This window comes from Homalodisca vitripennis, chromosome X (genome assembly GCF_021130785.1).
Source record: "Homalodisca vitripennis isolate AUS2020 chromosome X, UT_GWSS_2.1, whole genome shotgun sequence".
Taxonomy (NCBI): domain Eukaryota; kingdom Metazoa; phylum Arthropoda; class Insecta; order Hemiptera; family Cicadellidae; genus Homalodisca; species Homalodisca vitripennis.
The window spans coordinates 92,920,339-92,944,659 of NC_060215.1; the positions used below are offsets into that span (position 1 = coordinate 92,920,339).

Consider the following 24,321-nt stretch of genomic DNA (forward strand, 5'->3'; position numbering starts at 1 on the left):
TTGAATGACGAGTTTCTTTATTTACCGAGTAATGTATTCTTTCTTATCCGTAACACGGAAGCTACGAAACACGTGTCATTTGCTTACTTTTACGTACAAAATTTGAGAAATCAGAATGACGATTTGAGTAATCGAAATGATGAGGCAAATCTGTACATTAAAACTAAGTATTAATATATTCTAGAAGTTGATACCGCTTGTTAAAAGAAGCCTTATCACATATTGTTAGCCGAGAACGGTGTCCGTTGCCAAATTTGGCGTATTTACAGTGAACAAATTTCGTTGATCACATTGGTTGCTACAATAAGTGTGTGATAGGCCATACACGTTTATTTTAAAGCGTGTACACTGTACTGTAATATGTGTACAGATATAATATTAAGCCGGCCACTTGCTCTTTTGTTGAACAGGTCACGTTACTAATACATTTCTAGAAATGTTGCTACGCCAGCCTGACTCTCAACTTCCCCATTCGTCATCAATAGAGTATAACTAAACTATCCTAATACGTATAGTAGAAAACTAACTCACAGTATTAGTGGGCAAAGGAAAAAGAATTCAACGTAATATGGCAGTTCAATGACTCCACATCCCTTGCGTCAAAACGGAGTCGTCGTCCTTGGGTATTTTCCTGCATACTCATTCGCCATCTTTGATCTATCAGCAGTGTGAACGCGCCCGACCAATCAGACGACGCTACTCATTTTCAATCAGCGTACATTAATTTGTCTCTACCTTTTACGGCTTAGACATGGCTCAAACTGTCCATTCCGCCCCCATGCCACCAGTTTGCATTTCAAGCGGCGCTGGTCACGACTACGGATAGTCCTACTGACACTTCATTGTTTAGTCACCAACGTCCGTATAACACCTCTGGTACAAATTCTACTCTGGAAACGCATTAGTTGCCCACCAGTTCTTGTTCTTTTTAGTACCGTATACAGTGTTACTTTGATTAATAACAAATAATTTTTGCACTTTTTTGCCCTATTCTACAACAATTGTAATTTGGTAAACTATCATGCATTATTTCAAATAGCATATAAACAGGTTTGTAAAAGTAGTGTACCGAAATTGAACCAGACTGTATCCGTCGTTCGCAACAAATCACAATGTGACGAAATTTCATAACATGGCAATACCAGCCATTTGATGGCCCTTAATGCAAAAGTCTAATACTCCATTCCTGTGACTATTTAGACATTACGTAAAACACGGGCTGGGATATACTAATCGACTGAGAAGAAATAACATAGAAGGCGTGTTTTGGGTCTACCTGCTCTGAAAGTGGGACACAAGAGGCTTACTTTGAGTTGTTCTGGTTCTTACTTTATGTTGTACTTTGAGTGTACTAAGAAATGCTTGTAAATAAAGGCATTTATATGTATTTATTGTTTACCTATTCACTCATGAAATACCATCCTCTGCCTCTTGGAATTTTTCAGATAAAACGCCCGTTCCATTTTACACTCCGTATGGACAGGTCCGGTTTATAGGAAATTATTAGGCTAAACATAATATTCTCTGGCAGTAGCATTCCAGAAAGTCTGTTTATAAAAAGCGCCTACAAACACAATTTAAAAATATTATATTTCGAGAAGCAATGGTAATAAATTTTATTGGTAATAAATGCATTATATAACTGTACTTGATACTGTCCAATTAACAATAGACCTGTAATAGGAATCGAACTTCCAAATTAAAATGTAAAAACACCAAATACATGTTAAAAAAGGTCCTTAGAAGCCAAGACAAAATCTCAAAATATGTCGTCGTAATTTTTTTGAGATTGACCGTCCGATAACAAATAGTAAACAAGAAAGGTGCGTTTTACTTAATGTACGCAGTGTTTAACAATTTGGATTTCCAAATTCCTCCTCAAAAAAGTCTAAAACGAAAGACAAAGAATTTGGTCATAATCGGAAGGGCGTATAAGGCGTTATTTGATTGTGTAAGGGGCACCTTATTACATATAATAGTCTTTTGTAGTCTTCATCAATAATTTGTCAAATATGCAAAATTAGATATTATTCAGTTATTCTTAATTAAGGTAATAAACAATCCCAACGCTTATAAACTAATGTGGCTATTAATATTCAAATATGGGCGTGCGTCAAGAAGTGTTTGAGAGAAAGTAATTAATTTTATCTCGCACTTGTCTCTAAATCATCGTTAACTACAGCTGCTGAATCTTTCAGTAGGTATTTGAACCGCAGATAAACAACATCGGCAAAGGTAGGCAATTTTGTATGCTGAAAAAAAATAGAAACCACGAATAGTATAAATCACTTGTAATTCCGCAGCCTCGCAGTGAATGGATGATCACGCCCGGTCCAGCACGTTGAATGGCCAGTGTCCGATGTGATGCAAACGGCCCCAGAATGTTGCCTCGTCATGATACCACAAAGCCCGATTGTTCGCGGTCCGTGGCGACAAACAAAGACGGCCATTTGATCGATTATCAAGCCCAGGCAGTAGTTAACGAGCGGTCGTCTCTCAAGCATCAGTTTCACCAAACAACATTGAGTGTATTCTGTCAATTGATCAACTGCATTACAACTACTTGTATTTGAAAATTCATTGTAAAACGTGAGCTGAATTGTTGAAATGGGTAGTTGGATTCTCATACTCTATCAAGAAACGAGATGACTTTGTGAGAATAAATAGCCTAATAGCTAGTGTTGCATCTACGTACTATTTTGATTCATCTGCACAACACAATGTAACATTGTAAAGCAACAATGACAACAAAACATCGAAATAGAACATTAATAGTTAACAGTGGATAATGCAATTACGAATTTTTTTACTACTAACTTGTTTATTATTTATTTGTCAACTCATTTTACCTATTTCAACAATATTTCAATAAACATATATAACAATATATTAGTCAAACATAAAATTCTTAGGTATACAATTAAATACGAGTCACTCGATTACTATAGAGCACTGATTCGGTTACAGACTTGAACAATTCGATATCATGTACTATAATTTTGATTTTGGCTCTTGTTTAAAATTAAGAACAAATTCAATTTGTTTTAAGTTTTATATTCCGAGAGTCGATTTTAAAATTTTAAACACATATTTAAACAGAGTCGTTAGGATCTCTTTTAAAATCTCCGTATTAAAGTGTCTGTGGATGTTCAGCATATATAACATACTGCCCCGTGTATGGTATGAGTTAAAGCATCTTTTGACTGTAAATGTTATAATGTAGACTGTCTGGGGTCGGGTTCTGAGTGGCGTTTTCTTCTCAAACGTGCGCAACTCACAGTATTATTAATGTACGGATATTGTGTGATTTAATACTCGTGTTTGTTTTATAGGACTCTCACCCGTCGAGCAAAATGACTATCCTACTTCATTTCTGTACCTTAAAACCTAAATAAGGTTTGGCAAATAAACATTCCCCATACTGAAGTGTAATTGAATACTTACGAAATATACTGTGGGGGGACTTGAATACTAGGGACATGGGGGAGGTGACCGTGTGCAGAACACGTGGACCGAAGACTCCTACATACGCTTTCTAATTAAAGCCCTAACAAAAAGACTTACAGATATGGGGGAAGAAACGTGGAGAACATCTTATATTTAATTGACTATGACTGGGAAGAAAGATTGCTGGTTTTGTTGCAAGTTATACATAATGTTTTATGACAGTTAAAAATATCCCATTTTAATATAAGTAATTGCAACATTTCCGGGATTTTAACTCTGTGACGGAAGAGTGAGCCGACCAGGATATTCGAAGAATACAATCAATCATCAGATTACAGAACCATTTAACCTTGATGGATATGCAGGAAGGTCGTCATGTAGACTACAAAGAGAGGGCCCAAGGATAGATCTCTGAGGAATACCATAACTAAGGTTTCGGCTCTAATCTGGAGGTTGTTTTATTTTCAAATAATATACAAGTTTAGGTTTGTCTGAGTTATATAGTTTGAACCAAGTGAGTATAAGACCATGTACTCAAGAACATGCCTCCAAGGTCTCAAGCGTGCATAACGAAACAATTAAGTGTCTGCAAACTAGATTCAATGCGAAATCAGGCCACACCTACTAGATTTAGTTGGCATTAATAATATCGTATACGTTTTATGAAGTACCCTATGTCACTTTTTATCGAGATCAATGTTAAAAACTCGTTAGAAATTATAGCATTCGGATTAACTCTTTGAAGGAAAAGAGTATTAAAGATTGCGTCAAATGTTCAGGTAATACCTATTAAAGAATTGACTTGACACAAATTATTCATTGCCTGATAATTAATAATAATATCAAATAATTTCCGTAATAAGTGCCTGTGTCATAGGCTGTTTATCATACAGTTTCCTTCTTACAGTTCCTTCACGCGCGCGTTTGTGTGTGTGTATCTCCTGTTGGTCCAAAAATTAACTCTTTATGTTGGTGTCAAAAGGTGAAAAGGCGGCTGTTCAAAAGGGTTACAGTTGGGAAAGGTTCCTCTGGGAAAAAATTACAGCTGATAAAGACTTCGTTAGGGTTTTGTCGGGTCCTTCGATATTCCCATGTATCATTTTTTGCACAGTTTATGTTATAACCTTTACTTTGTATAATAGTATTTATAGAATCATTGTGCGTAAAAAGTCTATGAATAATATGCAAAAGTATGTCATTAGTATTGGGCATTCTTAGAACGTCATACTCGTACTTTCGCATCCCAGTTCGTGAGGCTCTGGATGAAGGATACTCTTTCATCGGATGACTTCAAGAAAACTATTTGACTTCAGTCACTGAGGAGCCCTAATTTGCTCTATTTTTATTGCGAAGCCATAACAAAATTTTATATATTTTCAGTGTATAAGGAATGTACTAATGTAAGAGGCAGTTCCCTTAGTAGTCTTAACTTAATAAATTGTACATACGGTGTGAAATGCAAATGAAATTTACTTCTGTAGCAATCGAGAAAAGTAGCGTTCTAATTGAAGTTTAAAAGTAGTGTAAAAAATATCTTCCAGACAAGGTACCTATACACCACATGCCTTTGTGTGATATAAAATCGCAACTCCATCACTATTTGTATCAGCCTTTTACTATCACAACGTTAATTAATTAACCAACACGTATTTAAGTATTCGTTTGTTTCCCTGTTACCTACAGCTCATATAAATTTCCTATTCCCGTACCGTCGAGATAAAAGTTTTTCTCAGTGCCACGCATAATCTAGAGAGCTAACCCAAGGATCAACCTGGGCCGTCCATCGACCTTGTAGATAGCGTAGGTTCAGATCTTGCCTTGACCGGAGCCTTTTTTGTAACTGATGTTTACCTGTTCTTTCCCTTATTTTCGGTGTGTTCAGACCTTCGCGCAGGTGAGTACAAGCCCAATAAACCTAATAAATAAAAACCAGTTCCGGTATTTTTTTAAAACATTTTATACATTTTTGATCGTACTTTTGTTTTGCTAGAAGTTGCGAAATGGGATACTGATACGTTTATTTTTACATCAAATCACCAATAGCTTTAAAATGAAAAAAATATGTTATGGTTTATAAAATATTAAAGAAAAGAAACTGTAAAACCAAAATATCATACCAACAAAACTGACTGGGCATTCTCATGTAAGGACCATTACAAAAGTTGAAAGCGAACCACGCCCCTTGTTGGTGAAACCATTTAACTAATTAAAAATTAACGCTCGGTTTTAATTCCCTGTTTCATTAACAAATCATACTTAAAGTTGTAATACATTTTTTAAAGTTTGTTCTCGTGTACATAAAAATATTGGCACGATAGTAAGCGTTTTAGAACGTTTTGTTTGCTTTTCACTTTTGTTAAGAACTGTTGTTAACGACAGTTTGTTAAGAATAAATCTTAAAAATAGTCTCAAAAATATAACATTTGTGTAAAATAAAATGCATTAAAAAGTCCTCCTATGAGAAAAGTTTTGTTTGTTTGGTCAGGCGATTTTTTCAGCGTGAAAGTTGTTGAAAATATGAGTGGAAAATTGTTTTTCTTTCGTTGTTCGGTTACAAATGAGATAGGAGTTCAGTTGCGTGAGTCTGCTGCTCTAGTCATCGCGACACTACATAACCCCTATTTTACGTCGGTAATAAATTGCTATCAAACTAGTCCATTAAGTTACCTGAAGTGCATTATTTTCCTACTTACATTTGTCAATTAAAGCGATAATAAAATCTGGAAATGCTAATTTGATAACTACAGTAGTAATGAATCATTTACTCGTATATACAATGTCGTTAGCATAATACTACAGTGATAATCATATGTCTTTATATGTAAACGAGTAGTGAAAGAAAACAAAGTGTATATATTTTCCGAATTCAGACGATGCACAGAACAAATTAAACTACATAAAAAATTACCATATTATTGTTTGTTGTTATTTTCATAAAATATTCAAACCCCACACATTGTTTATTATTATTTTTCAAATGGTAATAAACATTGTTGATGAGTGCATAATATTAGTATGCTGTGGTTATTTGTAGTAGTAAGTTAGTGAAATAGTGAGGTTTAACTGGGTAGTGTGGATGACTCGTGTATTTCCTATTTCCTCCCCAATTATTGGTCAACCAGGTATTAAAATATATCAGTACTTGTAATTTGTATTAACCACAACTTGCATACAAGCGCTCACAGAGATTATTAAAATAGTGGAATTCATTCGTAGGTGTCATGGCGAAAAACAACCGAATACCATAAGGTGATTTTTGGTGCTAAGGGCATGTACGGCAGCAGTTACCAAGTAATCATTTTCAGGATTCCGCTTACCATCAGGTTTTGCTCTTCAACGACAAGATCCCAATTGGCTTTTCAAATTAGACATTCAACGATTCAGAAGTAGTGCCAGAGATGGAGAGGTATCTGTCACTAGCAATCACCTATCTCAGGAATGTTTGAATTACGTTATAAAAACTGGTTGGTTGCAACGGCTCTATTTTACTGTGAGCTTTTACTGTGAGCAATAAGAACAACGTTTTTCTATCTGAAATGCAGATATTGCACATATCTTCATATTACCTTTAGGTGTGGTAATATCAAATTCTGGGATTCAAAAATGTGGAGCGTGTGTAGTGGATAACTTAGATGAGTGTATAGAAGATTCGATACGAATTGATGAGAAACTATATAATTCAATTTCGAGTTTGACTCCTGTTCACCTTCCTTGTATTGCTCAACTTTAAATTTATTGAAATTCAAAATTCAGTTTATTTAACCCTTCCTACCATAGCTACGTTATGTGTAGGAAACTAGATATACTTTGACATACAACACGGGACTAAAATCTATTAAATGTATTTTGACTGATTTTTTACCTTCACGTACTATATCTTCATCTTCGTAGTAAAGGCGGATTCATCCGCGGATGTTGCTAATAAATAATTATTGTGCGCCGAAAGATATCTGAAATTTCCACCATAACATGATTTTCTAAATGTAGTGATGGTGGATCGGTGTAAAATCTTTAATATGTGCATATGTCTAGTCGTATATGATTTTTAATTAGACTCGTGATTAGACACATACATTTGAAACAAACTAAATTTAGACAACCCTGACTAAAGTATTAGACGTTTTAAGTTTCTAATGATGAATACAAAACTACGTGAAAACGTTGAAGTTAAAAAAATAGATTAGAGCTTTTCGAGTTTTAACCCCCCCCCCCTTACAACTGCAATCAAGACAGGCTAATCAAGAGGTTAGGTACTTCGTTTTCTAAATAAAATCCGAATGAATTGTAACATTTTCTCTGGCCCCCTTGGAGCTGTCCGACGTGCCGACGGGAAAATAACTAGTGTCTGGCGTCCTTCGCTCTTATCTTTGTATTTTCCGTATACATTATTCATACCCTTGTTATTGCTTTGATGTTTATATTTCCCATTTCTGTGGTTTCACATGTTCATTCTGTGTGCAAGAAATGTCATATTGTATTATTATACCTTGCAGATAACCCTTCAGTATGGTATTATTATTTCTTTCTAGTTATCAAGTACATGTTATGGTTCTTTATCAAATATGTCTCTATCTTGGAACTGTCGAATTGTCATGAATGACTTCAGCAATAGATATTAACATTTCTGTCAAGGAATGATTTAGAATGTACCATAATGGTTATATTCCAATACTACAGTGGCGCTTTTGTTTAAAAAAAGTAGTAAACGATTCCTTACGATTTGGACAGATGCCGAAAATATTTCCAAAGTTATGTGCACGGACATAACAAATACATTTATAACCGTTTCTTAGTTGAATTATTTTTTCCAGATGTACTTGTCACTACGACGAAATTTTAGATTCACGATCAGCTTCAGGTATAAAACAGAGTTTGTAGGATGCACTCGGCATTTAGATCGCCGGATACAGAGGGAGGTCAATGGGATGTTCGAGCTGCATACAAACATCTCTCAATGACTATAGACGACGAATGAGTTTACTAGAGGCTGGGCTTGTCTTAGATTTTTTTTTAATTTCTAAGAATATGTTTCATAAGCATCTTTGAACCAAAGTGCATACACGCTTACACATTAGAAGCCATTGTGCAGTTAGCAGATCCAATAAAGAAAGTGGGTGGCCGGACTGGGCTCCTTGCCAGTTCCAAGAAAAGTTGCAACAACATAAGTGGTCCACAAACGAAAGCTAATTTAGGCCTTGTCTGCTAACAGTCATTACATTCAGCAGTAACTGCTTCTGCCAGCCTTGTCGGACGTACAAAAACATATCGAGAGAGTCAGGACCATTTTGGTCCTGTGTTCCAGCAGCTTCGAGCCTCACCGTTTCGTCACCGAGTGAGGTGGCCTACCATAAAAACTTACCACTTGTCTGCCGCAGTTGCTGGGGCCCGCTCGTGACCCAGACATCTCCTGGTCGCACACTTGCACCTCATCCTGAATGTGACTGTAATGCAGGCGTTTGCAACAACAGGACTGGTACTTTTTGTTAGCAACATTCACTTTTACTCTTGAATTGAGTATCAATATTTGTATTTGTGGCTTACTCAACAAATCCGATGTATTTCACCAAAGGTACGCCGTGTCAAGATGGTAAGGACTCTGATAATTTCCTAAGAGGAGAAATCGATTACTGGTTTGGATTTCAAAATGAAAAAAGTATTAGTTTTAATACGATGTAGGTTTAAAACCAGTTGAACAGCAATATTTCAATATTTTCTATTCGTTTCAACTTATTTGCCAGACGTACTACTTTTTGAATATAATCAAACTGACCTCATACTTGTAATATATTTGATGGATAAACTATTCTTAATCACAGGTACACCCTTACTACTACAAGTTTCTTTCCAAGTAGATCGAAAGTGTGAAGCTGTTATAATATATTTAGCGTGTGTGTTAACATTCTTGTATTGTTTGTAGTTTTGAATGTCTGCATATTACATTACGAACCAAACTTGTAAATAGCACGATTGAAAGACATAGGAAACATTGCTCAGGGGTTGTTAGTTTGGAAAACCTAATTTATTTAATAGCCGTCCTATTGATATAATGGCAATAAATTGGTTTGTTTAATGGAACGATGTGAACATTGAGGTGTCGGCACAGATTAGCGTTTTTGAATCTTGATCCCATTAAACGTTTTTGTACTGCAACAATTATGAGTGTGATAGAAATATAAAAAATCTTTGTTTTGTGCGTGATTTATTTCAGTTAAATATACATCTAAAACCGTGATAAGTCATATTTTTTCTTTTATCCGACTGACTGACTATGTATACACTGTTTACGTATGTATATAAGTACTGGTGAGATCCTAAAAGATACTGTTCAGTCACAAAAACTGACATCCGATCGTTGACGGTATCGTTTGACCGTCCAGTTACCTTGAGATTGCGATCCTCGTTCCAGTTCTTTCGGCATCTCATTATCTATTTTTAGCACAAGATGTTTATCTATCAATCCGAAGTTGATATATATAGAAAGATAGATCAGCCTACATAAACTTGTAGCCCAAATAACAAAAACGATCTCGGTAAAAGATTTCCCTAATAGGTTTCATAGATATTGACACTTTAAACAAATCACAAGTGTTATTCTAGATTAATATTTCATGCAAGTACTGCTACAATTCCTGAATCTCTTAAACTATTCACCGAAATAAATTCGCAATTTTCGTAAATTAGATTCAGCTCAAAACCCATCACCGTCACATTTTTCTCGTAAATCTGGAAGTAAATTTAGTTGTAAACATTTTAAATAACCAGTTTTGCAATTTACATGAAAGTTTATAGGCATAGTGCTATCTACAATTATGAGAGCCAACAACTATTTTAAATAAACATAGGTATAGGTTTAAAGCAAAATCTGTTGAATTTCAGTTTCAAAAATTTCTTAAATAGAGTTTTAAGAGAAAATAGTGATAGTAATTGACTTATTTTGAAAAGCCATCGATATACTAATATTATACATTTATTTAAGTGAAATATTATTGTTATAAATGTTTAATTATTATAGAAGTAAAAAGCAGCTCAATTAAATATGTGTTCAAAATTAATTATTTTAAATAGTGATTAAAAATCAGCATGCTCAAGGTAATGACTTGTTAATCAGCTCACAAAAATTACGTCTACTCACAAAATTTACGCTCGACATGACAAATTTGTTTTTCTACAAAATTTGTATGATAAAAAGATTTAATTTTACATTTGTAGAATATAGTAATTGTCATTGACTTTCTGAACTTTTTTTTTCATTGTGATAATTAGCAGGTTGCATTAAATGCAAAAAAGTTTAACAAAACGTATATTGCAATACCGTCCTTAAGTTCATCTTCTTAGCTTCTTTCTTTTGCATAAATTTTCTTCACTGTACAAGCCCATCCACAACCAACAACTAATAAATCTGCAGACTTTACATGTTGTATGATGTGATGCATGCCTTAATGTTCGTGTTGTATGACCGCGTTGATGCTCACGCGCACCATCTATTTCACGGGATCTATACACACTACAAAAAATCTTTTCCGGATATTTATTACAAGGGTTAAGATTGTGTTCATAATGATGCCGTGATTTTTCCTCAATATTTCGTAAAACAGGTTTGGGGTTGGTTTCGGAGAGCCACAATTACAAACTTACAAGTTTACAACGTCCCTGGAGGGAAGACTCTCATTATCAGTTGGATATAGAGTGTAAAGCAAGTGACTTCTTATATTTTGTGGAACCTGTTTAAAACCGGTTCCATTAAACTGCGTCAGATCTGAATTGTGGACGCTCAACAAAGAAGGCGGCAAAAAACCCTTTGTTCCCTAGGAATATAATTAGAAACAAATTAAGCAATGTAGTCATGACCGTAACTAAAAAATGTAATTTAGATTTCAAAATTTGAAAATGTGTATAGACATATGCAACGCTCCGTGCAAGAGTTAAATATATTATTGCTATTGTATACAATATACAAATAGGAATTATAATACTGTGAACCACTGTCTGAACGCTATATTGGTGATCTGTTGTTGGATATTCTAGGTTTGTGTAGTATCCCATAAACGTCAAACTAGTTATTTAGATTATTGTTGACATCAGAATTGTAAACCTATTACAGATACATATATTAGTTAACTTATATAATCTTCTTCAGATTATCTACAGAGCTAATCCTGTGGGAATAACACAGGGACAAGGAAATTGTCAAGTGAAACCGAAGACTGTTGTTAACGTCGTCGATAAACAACGAAAAACTAGTTTTCTCTTGTTACTTGGTGAATTTCCTCGTTGTTTTACAGCACTCGTGTCATTTTATATGTACAAAAGATAATTATATAAACACTATAACCTGCACATATACAAAAAACACGTAAAAGCTTGACCTTGTGACCATTTACCGTAGTGTATGTCAGTGTCTTGAATGTCGGAAGTGTGATTGAAATTGCATCAGATTGGCGTTACCTCGTTGTATGTTGATAAGGTGTTCGACAGCCACTCTTCTCTTGGTTAGGTTTCGTTGGGTTGGAATTATCTGATAGAGTTTGTGACGAGCCTCTATATGAAGTGGCAAATTATAAGTGGATTGGCTGTGAATGTCAACCCTTTGAGTTCTGCTCACTATCTTGTCTTGTTTGCTGAGTCTAAATAGGGACTTCAGAAAACTCTCGATCGGGTGGAGCAGGCGGTTTCAGCAGAGGAGCCAAGTGCTTTTGTCTTTTATCCCAATTTTACTACAACAATCAAAGTTATAATCCTTACATTCGGTAGAATGGACCGTGTGGTTTCAGTCAAGGAGCCAAGTGCTTTTGTCTTGTATCACAATTTTACAAAAATTAAAGTTATAATCCCAACATTCGGTAGAATGGACCGTGTGGTTTCAGTCAAGGAGCCAAGTGCTTTTGTCTTGTATCACAATTTTACGAAAATCAAAGTTACAGCTCCAACATTCATCTTGAGACAAAACAAGTTCATTCCCACATGTCTATTTCAAGGTCTAGTCAAGACCATAGAAAGTGGGTGATATCCGATCATGTGCATCCGATCGAATAATGAAGGCTCTTTTGAAGCCTCAGTTGACCTTGAAAACTGTGCTCATTCCTCATATTTATCACAGCTGTGTGCTTGGTAAAGTAACATTGGGGAGGTTGAGATCACTTGATACCCCATTACGAGCTTCGGTTCGACAACGCGTTTTGCTACTGAAGGAAATTCTCCTGCGCCACTGTTTAAGACAACCCATCTTTGCCTTTCATCATTCGTGATTTGAGGTTTGGCGTGTTTCAAAAGCTTGTATAAATCATCATATCCAGTCGTTGACACGCGAGTAAGTGGAGTATATTAGAATATCCAGGCAATAAGATTAGCTCTGTCTCAGAACTAGAGCATCGTCATTTTGTCGTACACAGTTATTTTACGCTGCATTCAGTCGTCTCAGATCGCAGACGTCTTGTTCTGTTCGGAAATTACTCTTCGTCAGCACAGTGGAATGAGTAAGGTTCTCTGAGGTACCCATATGATCTTCAGCATGTGGACACAATGAACACAAATGCAAGGATTGTGTGGGTCAAGTAATGCGTCATCCGTTCCTCGCGTGGGAGCTTTAAGGTCAGTATTGTGGGTACCAGCGCTAGTATTATAAACATTTTTCATTTATTATCTATATTCTTATTCTCCCTAGTTCCCTTTTATGTTTCTAGTAATCCTACACGAAAATGTAACATCAGAGTACTCATTATATCCTCGCATATTACATATTTTTATTTATTTATTTTTTTTAATTTAGATTATAATCGAATTTACTATTCCAGGAAATCAAATCAAATACGCTCAATTAAGTAAGTTATATAACCATTGTAATTTTGAAATGCTCCGAGTTACATGATTAAGTTTTAATTGGCATATTTCACAAATGTGAGATTAAAATCGTGAACTATTTACCAAATAAACAATTGCAGCTCTTTGTTTTTAACCTCATTTTACGTTACTAGATTTAAATCGGGCTTTAATTTTATAAAGATCTTAAAACAATTTTGAGTTTCAAAACTGTAAGGAGAGATTTAAAGAGGTGAGGAATCTCTCAATAAATATGTAATATGTGTGCGTGCCTAGACACATTTAATTGGCTTTCGAAGGTACGTTATACCGGATTCATACGCATACCTATTTCACTAGTGGATTTTAATTAGACTTATACGCTTTAATGTCATGTTACATATTGAAATTTGTTGTAGAGAATCGTAGGGAATGGTCCAATTAGTTTATTACAAGGTCACTTCTTTCTTAGTGTTTTTCAAGAACTAATAAAATACAATTCACTGAAGCTGTTTGACGTAAAGTTACAAATTAACAGATTTCTACGTTGTGATCCCTAGTAGTCGACCTACCTACGGCACGTGACATCGTGTGTACGTGTACGTAGGTCCACTCCACATTGTACGTCTTTGTCAGCCGGGACAATGGCTTGCATGTGTGGTCCGATCCACCTTGAAGGTCGTACACCCGTCGGAATCTGGAGCACTTACGCCACGATCTTAGTTTTCCGGCCGTACCCTGATAATTTGAGGATCCCTGCTCGTTTCATCGGCCTGCGGCCACGCTTAACCTCGTCACGAAACCCAGACAGGGTCAATTTTATTACTTATCCACGGTGATTTCATTGAGTTATTTTTGATATTTTCCTCATGCTGTATGCGATCTAATCACTTCTGGCATTAAAATATTTCTTCCGTAAAGAGCGTGTCAAATATCCACCGGCGTGTTTCAAGGGCAACACATATCTCCTATAGCAGTTTGAAAATAAACATGCTTGAAAATGTAATCTACACAAATTCTATATATCTTTCTTTAAAATATCAATTTTTTACGAACTATTGTATGTATATAATTTATGCTATGTATATAATATAATTGACATCTGTTTCTGGCTAGATAAGTGAAGGAAGGCCTTCTGGTCGGTCGGGTTTTACAGTTTTTTATAATAATAAAAAATAAATTATTATTTATAATAATTGTTACCGAAAGGCCTGAAAATCATGTCAGTTATGGATTTCCTATGAGAAAAAGTTTTTGTGATTAATCAAATCTATATGGAATTACTTAATCCTACCAACATTTTTGAACAACCTGAATATACGTTTTAAAAGTCAAATTCCTTGAAAGGTGATCAGTCAATTCGCAGTTTTACTTTCATCTACTTACATACTTCTGTGAAATAATATTTAACTCATTATAATCAATATAAATGAATGTCATTAATTTAGGATGATAAGTTTGTGTGTGGTCTGAATTTGATGATAAATTAGGAATTGTTTTATCTATACAGATTTCAAGAGTAAGTTATGTGTATCTTTAAAATGTTCAAGAACTTGTTGCAGCTTTTACTATACATCTATTACAACAATTAAGTGTTACGCTTAGTTAGGACTGGTTTGTATAATTACAATCCCTTGATAATCATCGATTAAATAAGAATCTTAAATACGTCTAGAAGTACTAGACAACCACTAGACACTTAACTCTGAAGATAATAGCTTAGGGTGCCGCGGAGACTAGAATGTTCACTAATCGTGACAGTAATACGCTCTGAACCTGTCATAATTATGTCAATAACTAACGTGTTTTAAGTGAATTTTCTGGAGCAATCCATTTTATCTGTAAGCCTTTTATTACTAAAACCTTTTTATTTAGTCATGCGTTATATAAAATGATTTCTACATTGGTTTACATATGTGACCCTATTTTGCTTAAAAAATGTTTTGTTTTAAAAAATCCCGTTGGACAGGTGAATTGTCCTGAATGTGGCTACAACATTAACTAAAAGGAATGAACAGAGAACACTGTTTATGACATCCGATATGACCCTCTCCCGCCACACCCCTCTACATCCATCCATCAATTAATGAATTTATCAAACTTCCCTCTGGAAAGCTCCAAAATTTATTGGAAGCGGCTTGAAAAGTTGAACAAAGTTCATTGATTCTAATTCAAACCTTTAAAACTGAAATAAACAACCCCTTAAATATGAGGTAGTAATTTAGAACTTAAAATATCAGGACTTAAAATAGGATGACAACAGAACCGGAGGTATCGTTGGTTCACTGGTATGTGTATTATAGAATTCTGAGAAAACCCGCCAAATAAACTTGTCCCTGACCGACATCCGCCACTGTTGATCCCCGCCCTCAGCTTGAGCGTGTAGTAAGATAGCGGGCAGACCTTGGGACAAGCCTGGACCTTTGCCCATAACAAGGCGCTGTGATGTCTGCGCCTGCGCTGTGCTTGCCGCGTCCTGGTCATGTATTGTCTGGATTCCGGATGGCGGCTATTACTCTTTTTTAATCGTTATTGCATTCCAACAGTCCACACATAAATTTCTTTTCTAATTTCCAGCTCGTTTTCCAACGCCTTATTGAGATTTATTTAGACTTCTTTGGCTGAGTTTAGTCAGAGTTAATCTGATTTAAAGCGTTCTTCCGCACTATAATTTGATTATCCAGTTGAATACTAAAAGGAACGGGGTCAAGAATTCGCTGGTTTATAGCGTCCTTGTCGGATCGACAATCGGAAATACAAACACACTTGGATGGTGATTTATTTAAATAGTCAAGGTTGAATATAAATTGAAAAAAGGTGTTATAAAGCAGATTTTAATGGAGATCCCATGAAAAGAGGGATAGCGGGCCCTATGTCGCTCTTATCAATTTGGAAAAGGGAAGGCTAGATCTGTTCCAGCCTTTACCGGGTAGTAGACAATACTCCCACATGTTAAGGTTAGGAATATACTGTAACACTAATGGAGCATAAACCACTTTAGCAGTCATCCTTCACATTAACTAGACCAATCTATTAATACCTGTTTACCCTCATGCTGTATACGATCTAATCACTTCTGGCATTAAAATATTTCTTCTGTAAAGAGCGTGTCAAATATCCACCGGCCGGCGTCTTTCAAGGGCAATACACATACATAGTACATTTATAGTACATTTGCGGTTAATGACGTGCCGCTCCTGGATGCACACGAGGTACCCTGATATAAGTGACGGTTTGCCTTTTCTGTCAATCTTTCAACTGGAAGGCATGACGCATGACAAAATTTATGTGTGATGTTTTTAAAAATAAATATCGCCTCTCCAAAACGTAAAAATAATAAATAATGCCCTCATCATGCAAATAGGTAAAGATACCTTCTTTAAAACTAAATTGACTTAATGAACATTCAGAAAATATACTGTCGCATAGGTTTTCAGTGGGCGTTACTTTTTAACGATAATGCTATATAATATAAAGAGAGAGTATTGTGAGTCTAATCTAGCCGCGATATTCCCACAATGACGGTACTTATCAATAGCATTTGCGGCCAGTGCTATATTCATCTCGCTATGTTTACACCAGACCATAGCCTTCTGGCCTCCTCTTTATTTCTTCTGAGTTGTACGAATTTTACGAGACATTCAAGGTCTGCAGCGTACAAGTTCAGTAGGTGTTGCCGATTTCGATGGCTTTTCAGTATCCGGAATTATAAGATGAACCGTAAACTACAATGAAAAGCTATGTAGATTTTTCCTGAGGATGCGTCCTCTTCTACACGGATACGCTGTAGAAAAGTATACAAATATTCCAAACTTTAATTACATCGTTCAGTCTGGGAACTCTAAACAGAATAGCATAAACATATTAGTTTCACATAGATTTGCGGGCATACGGCAGAGAACTCGAACAAGAAAATGGGAAATTTTAAAAGTAAGTTAATATGGATATTAATCCACAATATATAATATTTTTGTTTGATTTCCTACTTTAATATCACTTCTGCAGTTAGGCCGATATGTATAATAGGATTGAGATAGTCAATGTAGTACTTGAAGCCCCTTTTCTGCTGATTCGGGAGGCAGCCTCTTATATTTTGATTGCTCTGAGTTTCGGAGCATCATTTTACGTAAAACTGTTGTACCTTTTTCATAGTACATTGGAATCATAACCGATATTTTCGTTACTGCACACCCGTACTCATCGTAAAACTAGCCGATTTCCCCGCTTTACTGCTTTTAAAGCACAGTACGTAATTATGTAAAGACGTAATAGTGAACATCAATACCGCTCGTCTGTTGTAATTTCGTAAATTTTATTTTGGTTTCATACATCTTATGTGTATTTATATACAGTTTTAGTAGTACCATTTGAAGTTAATGCTAAAATCTGTTTTTCTACATTTTGAACTCACCAAGGGGAGAGGGTATGAGATTGAGACAAGTTCATGAGTGTTCATTTCTACAAATTAATCGATTTTTATCTATTGTTAATTTAAATCTTAAATGTATATATTTTACCGTGTGTTCTACCGCCACCATATAATATTATCGTCTTATTCGGTCGCCTAATTAATCTATGAGAGTATGTATTTATCGCCACAGAATCTTTGATTCATGATGGTGTTAGCAGAAAAAGATTGAAACTTAAAATAATCTAACCACTCTAAAAACTACATTCCAAGGTATCATAAGCGAACAAAGATTATAATGTGTATGCCTGTGTCACGTGGAAAATACTTGGAAGAGGCATGGTTAGTAATAGTTTAAAAACTTGGTAACATCCCTGTCCCCATGAACAGTGTCTGTAGCAAAGTACATAATTTTTAATTTATCCTGTACTTCAAAATATCCCGTATCCTGAAGAAACCTAGGATATCTCTGTCAGCCTGTAACCATGTCCCGAGGCGATAGAGTGGACAACAGGAGCTAAATAGGAGAACATCCTTTCGTATAAAAATGTGAACACGCCAAAGGGAGTTTCCAACGCGATCGTCTTTACTGTATGTTATTTCAAACTGACCTAATGTTATTTTCTATAGCAGTCTACCAGTAAAAGTATATTTCTAAGGTACTTCGCCTTTAAAATTGGCTTACTTATGTTATTTGTTTGAACTTTAATAAGCTTAAAGCAAGTCTTAGTTTTATTTAAACGTTAAAACTTTGCAAGTTCATTGATTTGTGTCTTATGTAGCCTATTATTATAGAATAGAGATTTGACATTGTAATAGTGATCAGTAAGTATAGATTTTTCAGCAATACTATACCAAATTAATTTATAAAAATAACCTGGACAAATATAACTTTTAGAACTACGGTACAAAAATGTGCCTTTTTGGCGTAGAGGAAAAGTACGTGGTTGTATTCGTAACATGAAAACTGTTTTGTTAATGTTGAGTTTAGCTCCAGTTCGTTCACCTTCCTCGAAGTCTGACGCTGTCACCTACGGACTCCTGGAATCTGGAGTCTTGTTCGTCTGAAGAGATCCGAAAAAAGTCGGTGACGAGGAAGCTCAAAATGAACTATTTCCTTCGTTTCGATATTAGATACACTTAGACTACAAAATGTACTGTAATATAGATAAATAGATATTCTTATTATCTCATCAGGTGCACAATTGAGTGCACTACGATTTTTGATATGATCACTAAGTGGATGGAGTGCTAATTAATGTGTGTTTATGAATGAGTTTCGTATACAATTTTTAAGGAGACCTTTATTACATAATTTAGTTTTTTCCAAATGCCGTAGTAGTTTATTTGGCTTAGTAAATGTTACCATTGTATTAGGGTAAATTGTAAGACAGAGCCTTATGGCCCTAATTCGCCCTTTTGTTCAGTGCGATACAAATAAAGTAGTTTTTCATTTGTCTAAGTACAGTGGAGCAAACGAGGTTTCTACACATGAGAAGGGTTGATTCAATGCGACTGTTAGAAAACGTTATCTATCACACGTGTATCTATAGTTTGGTCGACCTAAATTATACCAGGCAACATTTCTGGGTCTATACTGACGTGCAATGTGATGTCCGCGTCTTGCCGTGGAAAACCGGATAAATCAATGAACCGGCCACGTGCAAACGTTACCACACTAGGTGGAAATACCACACTGGCAAATCGAGGTCGAGTTTAGCTGAAATATTAAAATTTCATGTTTTGTTTAAGCGTACTTTTATTGGATAAGTACTCCTTATTGGGGCTGTTTAGGTAGTGCGTTCCGTATTTCATGTATTTACATTTTTACCAGTATCCAGTACATCTATAATGGTTTTTAATTATGAATAAATCAAATTTTTTGACTTTATAGTAATTATATATCAAATCTTATCCGAGACTGTGTTTATTTAGATTTCTAGCAATATGAATAAATACTGTATCCAATTGAGTCCCATGATAAATCTAAATCAGTGAATAAATCCAACTGGATGGAAATCCAAAGATATCTTAAAATGGATATTTCATATTAATCACTAAAGTTTTCGAAAAATTATAACTAAAACAGTTACCGAAAACTCAAGTACTCAAGTAATTTGAAAAAAAGGTTAACCCATATGATGTTTTAGACATCGTTTAAAACACAATAAAGAGCTCGTGAATGAAATTTAGCAATAATCAGACATTTATTAATGTATAAAGACCAATACATTATTTTAAAGCATGTTTAGTAGTGTTTATAACTAAGTAACTTTTGCATTTATATATTTATTCTGTGTTTACAGTTGAAAATGATTCAAAACGCGAAGTCAAAATGTTTGATCGTATCGCAGCCGTTTATTAGCGACAGAATTAGAATACGAAAATCTTAAGTTTTTTTATCCATGGTAATTGGTGGAAGAATAGAGCTTTGATGTCAACCATGAAACAGCTCTCGCGAGTACTATGGAGCCAAGTACTACAAAATGTCAAATAGACATAAATCCTCATTCCGAATATTGCGCATGTTACACTTTACAGTCAAGTTTTAATATAAAATTTTACGATGTTAAAAATACAAGGCATGTGGTATTAAGTAAAATTCAAGAATGTGGTTTCTAAGGATCTCTGGTGGAGTAACATTTTTTTAACTGTCGACAATGAATAACAGTAGAGTAGAAGTGAAACAACAATACCCTAGTAACATTTTAAATCGTAAGATTAACAATTTTAAAATATGTAAAGGTTACGTATAATCTATACACACACCATATGTGTGTGTGTGTGTGTGTGTGTGTGTGTGTGTGTGTGTGTACTAATTTCCCACACTCTCATTGGCAACGTGATCGTTGGGGCCAAGCTCTCTCGTGGATGATTACTTTCTGAACAAGTTATTAAATCCCAATAATGCAAAAATAACTCAAACTTAACAATCAATAATCTACTGACTTGACTCGATCTTTGAAATGCTACATCTTAAGTTGAACCGATACACATTATGTCGGTGACGATCTATAGGCACTTATAATTTGACATGGCATAGTCGTAAAAGTGTTTACTTCCATAGAAGTGATTTATTGACTTTATGCTAACAGTGGGAAACCGTTGTAAATCTCTCCGTACTCGCAAGATGATGTACACGTATATTCGTGTCGAAATTGCTTTCAATAATCATTGTGAACTAAAAAGTGTGTTCGGGCAGTATGTACAATTTATCAGTTTTACTTACTGCCACAGTTTTAGTTTTATAATTACAGTAATTAAAGTTTAATATCTAAATAAAATGTGTTTATGCTATACAAATGTTATGACAAGTATACAAGACAAGGTTAAAACATTGAATCTAGTTATGATAATACAATAACAACTTAGTGCGAGCTAATTACATATTATCTCTTCTTTACCCATTACTTCAGGAACAAAAATAAACTGCATCTTATTTCAACTTTATTATTTATTCTTAAATTCAAGTAAATATTTTATGTAGAGTTTAAATTAATAATATACTCGTACATCGTAAAAACTTATGATTCCAACATGAATGAAATTCGTGTTCTTGAATCCTTAAATTATAACTAATTCAAATAATATTTTAAGTACAATATTGTATGTTGAACTGTTTATGTACAATTTACTCAATCTATTGAAACCCATTAAATATAATTATCTTGATAACGTTGGTGGAGTCAATATAAATGTATTACATAAAAAATTTGTTTAACCTTACCAGTAAGAGTTTTAGCTATAGTCTCTATAGCGCACTGCATTTTTCAAGGTAAGCGAATTCTGATCAAATTTTCCATTCTGAGGTAAAATACCAGACAAGTTAATCAGTCATGGGTGACTCAGTATCAGTATCCAACTCGAGTTGGAGAATAGCGATGAATTGTTGCGTTATTGTGCATCTTGTCCTGTGTCACAGATCGGGCGTGCTCCGAACAAATTTGCATGACATTCCTAACGGTTATTTCTACGCAAAGTCAGTAGCTATTGTCAAGGCAATCTCCCAGTCACCTGTTCCTGTACCGTTTATTCCTTTGTCATCATTTGAAAAAAGAAACGTCTATCACTGACGGTGAAATGTGTGTCAGTACTCTTTTCCTCTGGAGTAGGTTTTTGCTCCCCAGAGTTCGCTAGGTCGAGGTGGTTTGGCACCAGTTTTGGGTTTAGATTGCTCTACAAGTTATCCTTCAGCGCGCTTATTTCACAAATAGTTAATTGTAAAGTCACTATTGTTCCAAGTTACTGCTGTACAAAATGGAATAGGCATTTTGTTTTAGCGATATTGGCCGAACCATTGAAACGTGTTTATTTTAACATGAGTACATTCTTTATTAGGTTATTATTACTATACCGAAAACTATTAATTGATAGTTTATTTTGTACTCTAATCCACAGGAAATCGACATTCTTTAGTACAATAAGAAGTCAAGAAAGACTCGGATGAGAAACCTAACCGTAAACCTATGTTAAAATATATTTGGGTTATTATCTAAATATCCTAATGTATGAGTTAAATAGCGTTAAATAAAATATTAAACGATGAAATCAAATTTGCCAAGATTATAGAAGTAATTGTGTTAAAGTAATTTATAAAGTTTAGTTTTTATATTGAATTTTTTATAGTTTAATTGAGGTATAGTTATTTTTGTATAACATTGTTTTAGTGCCATGTGCTAACGCCATTGTTTGCATAATACTGTACGTGTGCCTTACATAGGTTGAAAGGATAGTTGGGTTTCCGACATTTCTCGTGTGTTTATTATAGTCAGAACGTTATATATTGTCATAGGATTATAAAGATTAAACTATAACAGATTATAAACGACTAAACTGCCTTTAAATACCTTTAACTGTTAATACAAATATTGTAAAATTTCACAATATGTTCACTCTAGTTTTTATGCGCTGCACATACAATAGTCTATATTTATAAATTGTTGAAAATATTGTATAAATATTATGATAATATTTCAAAATCAAAATTTTGTACAAAAATTATTCTTGATTATTGTATACTTATGTGCTAGTATAAAATGTGCTATTAATAACAGAGAAATTGAAAGGGTAAAATGAATAATTTTCCATCTATTCTGAGCTTAGTAATCGTATACACCTTTATAAACAACAGTTCGTAGGACTGATAAATCATACAATAAGTGAACTAATAGAAATTTAGATACATGAATTCAATATAATATAGCAGATAGCTAACTTATTTTTGACTGACTTTACGTAGGCCCATAAGTTAAAATTAACATGTTGAGAACTTTTATATTTTAAATAGTTCATAGTAAAGGTATTTGTACCTTACAATGCAATACGTAATTATGTATAAAGGTTTAATATTACTTATAATAAAGCGATAGATGAATTAATAACATACATGACGTGATAGTAAAAATTTTTAAATGTCAAAGAACGTGATAATGTACTAATATGAACTACAAATTTTCATTTTTTACGTGATAATAATATCGGTTATGTAGATATCGCAGTTTTTAATAATATTCAAAATATATTACAAGAAAATAAAAAAAGAGATATAAGGTAAATTTATGTAAGCATTGATAGAGCAAAAAAGTCAATGTTATTGCTATATTAAAATGCTAACATTAAATTGTTAACTCTAAATCTGAATATTCTATAAAATACGACTGTTGATGTGATGCTAGCAAGACTTAATAAACGAAACCAACTAAGAACTTAAAACAATATCAAATTTGACGATGTGTTAAGGTATCGATCAATCGTCTTTACCTGCAGTTCTCTGATCCACGTGGTGTCCAGGATTGCACTGATACTGTGATAACCTTCGTTGGGTAGATGCAATACCTTGCCCCCTCTTCAACCCGGGACTGCCTCACTGACACCCGGTGAGTGTGCGCGGTGACTGTGCGCACGCGCAATAACCTTGCCCCCGCGCTGTGCACGCGCATGACCGGGGTTAGTTGTGGCTTCAGTCCAAGTCCAGTCAACCCCCACACGTCCACTGAGTTGGAAGTCCCGCGGAACACTCCCTCTAGGCGTTTCATCGACTGGATGTCGTTAGCCTTATAGTTTAGTACATTTCTATTATACACACATATATCTTTTATAAATACTTATGCTTAATCCTGTCTCATTACTCGTCGCTAAAGTGTAATTAATCCAGAGTTGCTGACTCCTGTATTCAATATGTGCAGTAATTAGTTTTAACAACGCTATAAAATTAGTAAATTTTTAAACCCGCCTCAATAGGTGAAGCAATAAATTTATTTAGCTTTATTAAAAGGTTTCTTTTGTAGGGTAATTCTCGTCATGCTACTTCGTTCCACATGTAACATGTTTCGTTTCCATAAATAGATTGACATGCAGTCCGACCGTATGCATTGGGAAACATTACTGTCGAATACTCGTCGATCAATCAGGTATAATACAGGTATATCTGTACACAACTTTCGTACAAGCCACTGGAGGCGTACATTACTACCAGTATAATTTTGCCATGTATGTATAGATGGCTGTTCCTCTAGGATCATCTCACGACAGTTGATTGCTCCATTGGTAGGATGCCCATAACTCGAACTAGTAAAAGAAGTCTCCCATTCCAACATAGCGTGTACATATAAACGTGTATGGCAGTTTCGTGATCTATTGGTGGCATCGGGCAAACAATGGAGACCTTCATC

General features: G+C 34.7%; 2 protein-coding genes across 2 annotated transcripts in view; one reads left to right on the forward strand and one right to left on the reverse strand.

Annotated features, from left to right (window-relative positions):
- LOC124369502 (glucose dehydrogenase [FAD, quinone]-like) overlaps positions 1-23,564 on the reverse strand; it is a 43,465-nt gene extending 19,901 nt beyond the window's left edge. The window contains exon 1 of the mRNA XM_046827516.1: positions 23,411-23,564. The gene's annotated coding sequence lies outside the window, so the exon portion shown is untranslated. The remainder of the gene's footprint in view (positions 1-23,410) is intronic.
- Positions 1-24,321, forward strand: part of LOC124369504 (flotillin-2) — a 428,795-nt gene that overhangs the window by 35,461 nt on the left and 369,013 nt on the right. The window lies entirely within an intron of this gene.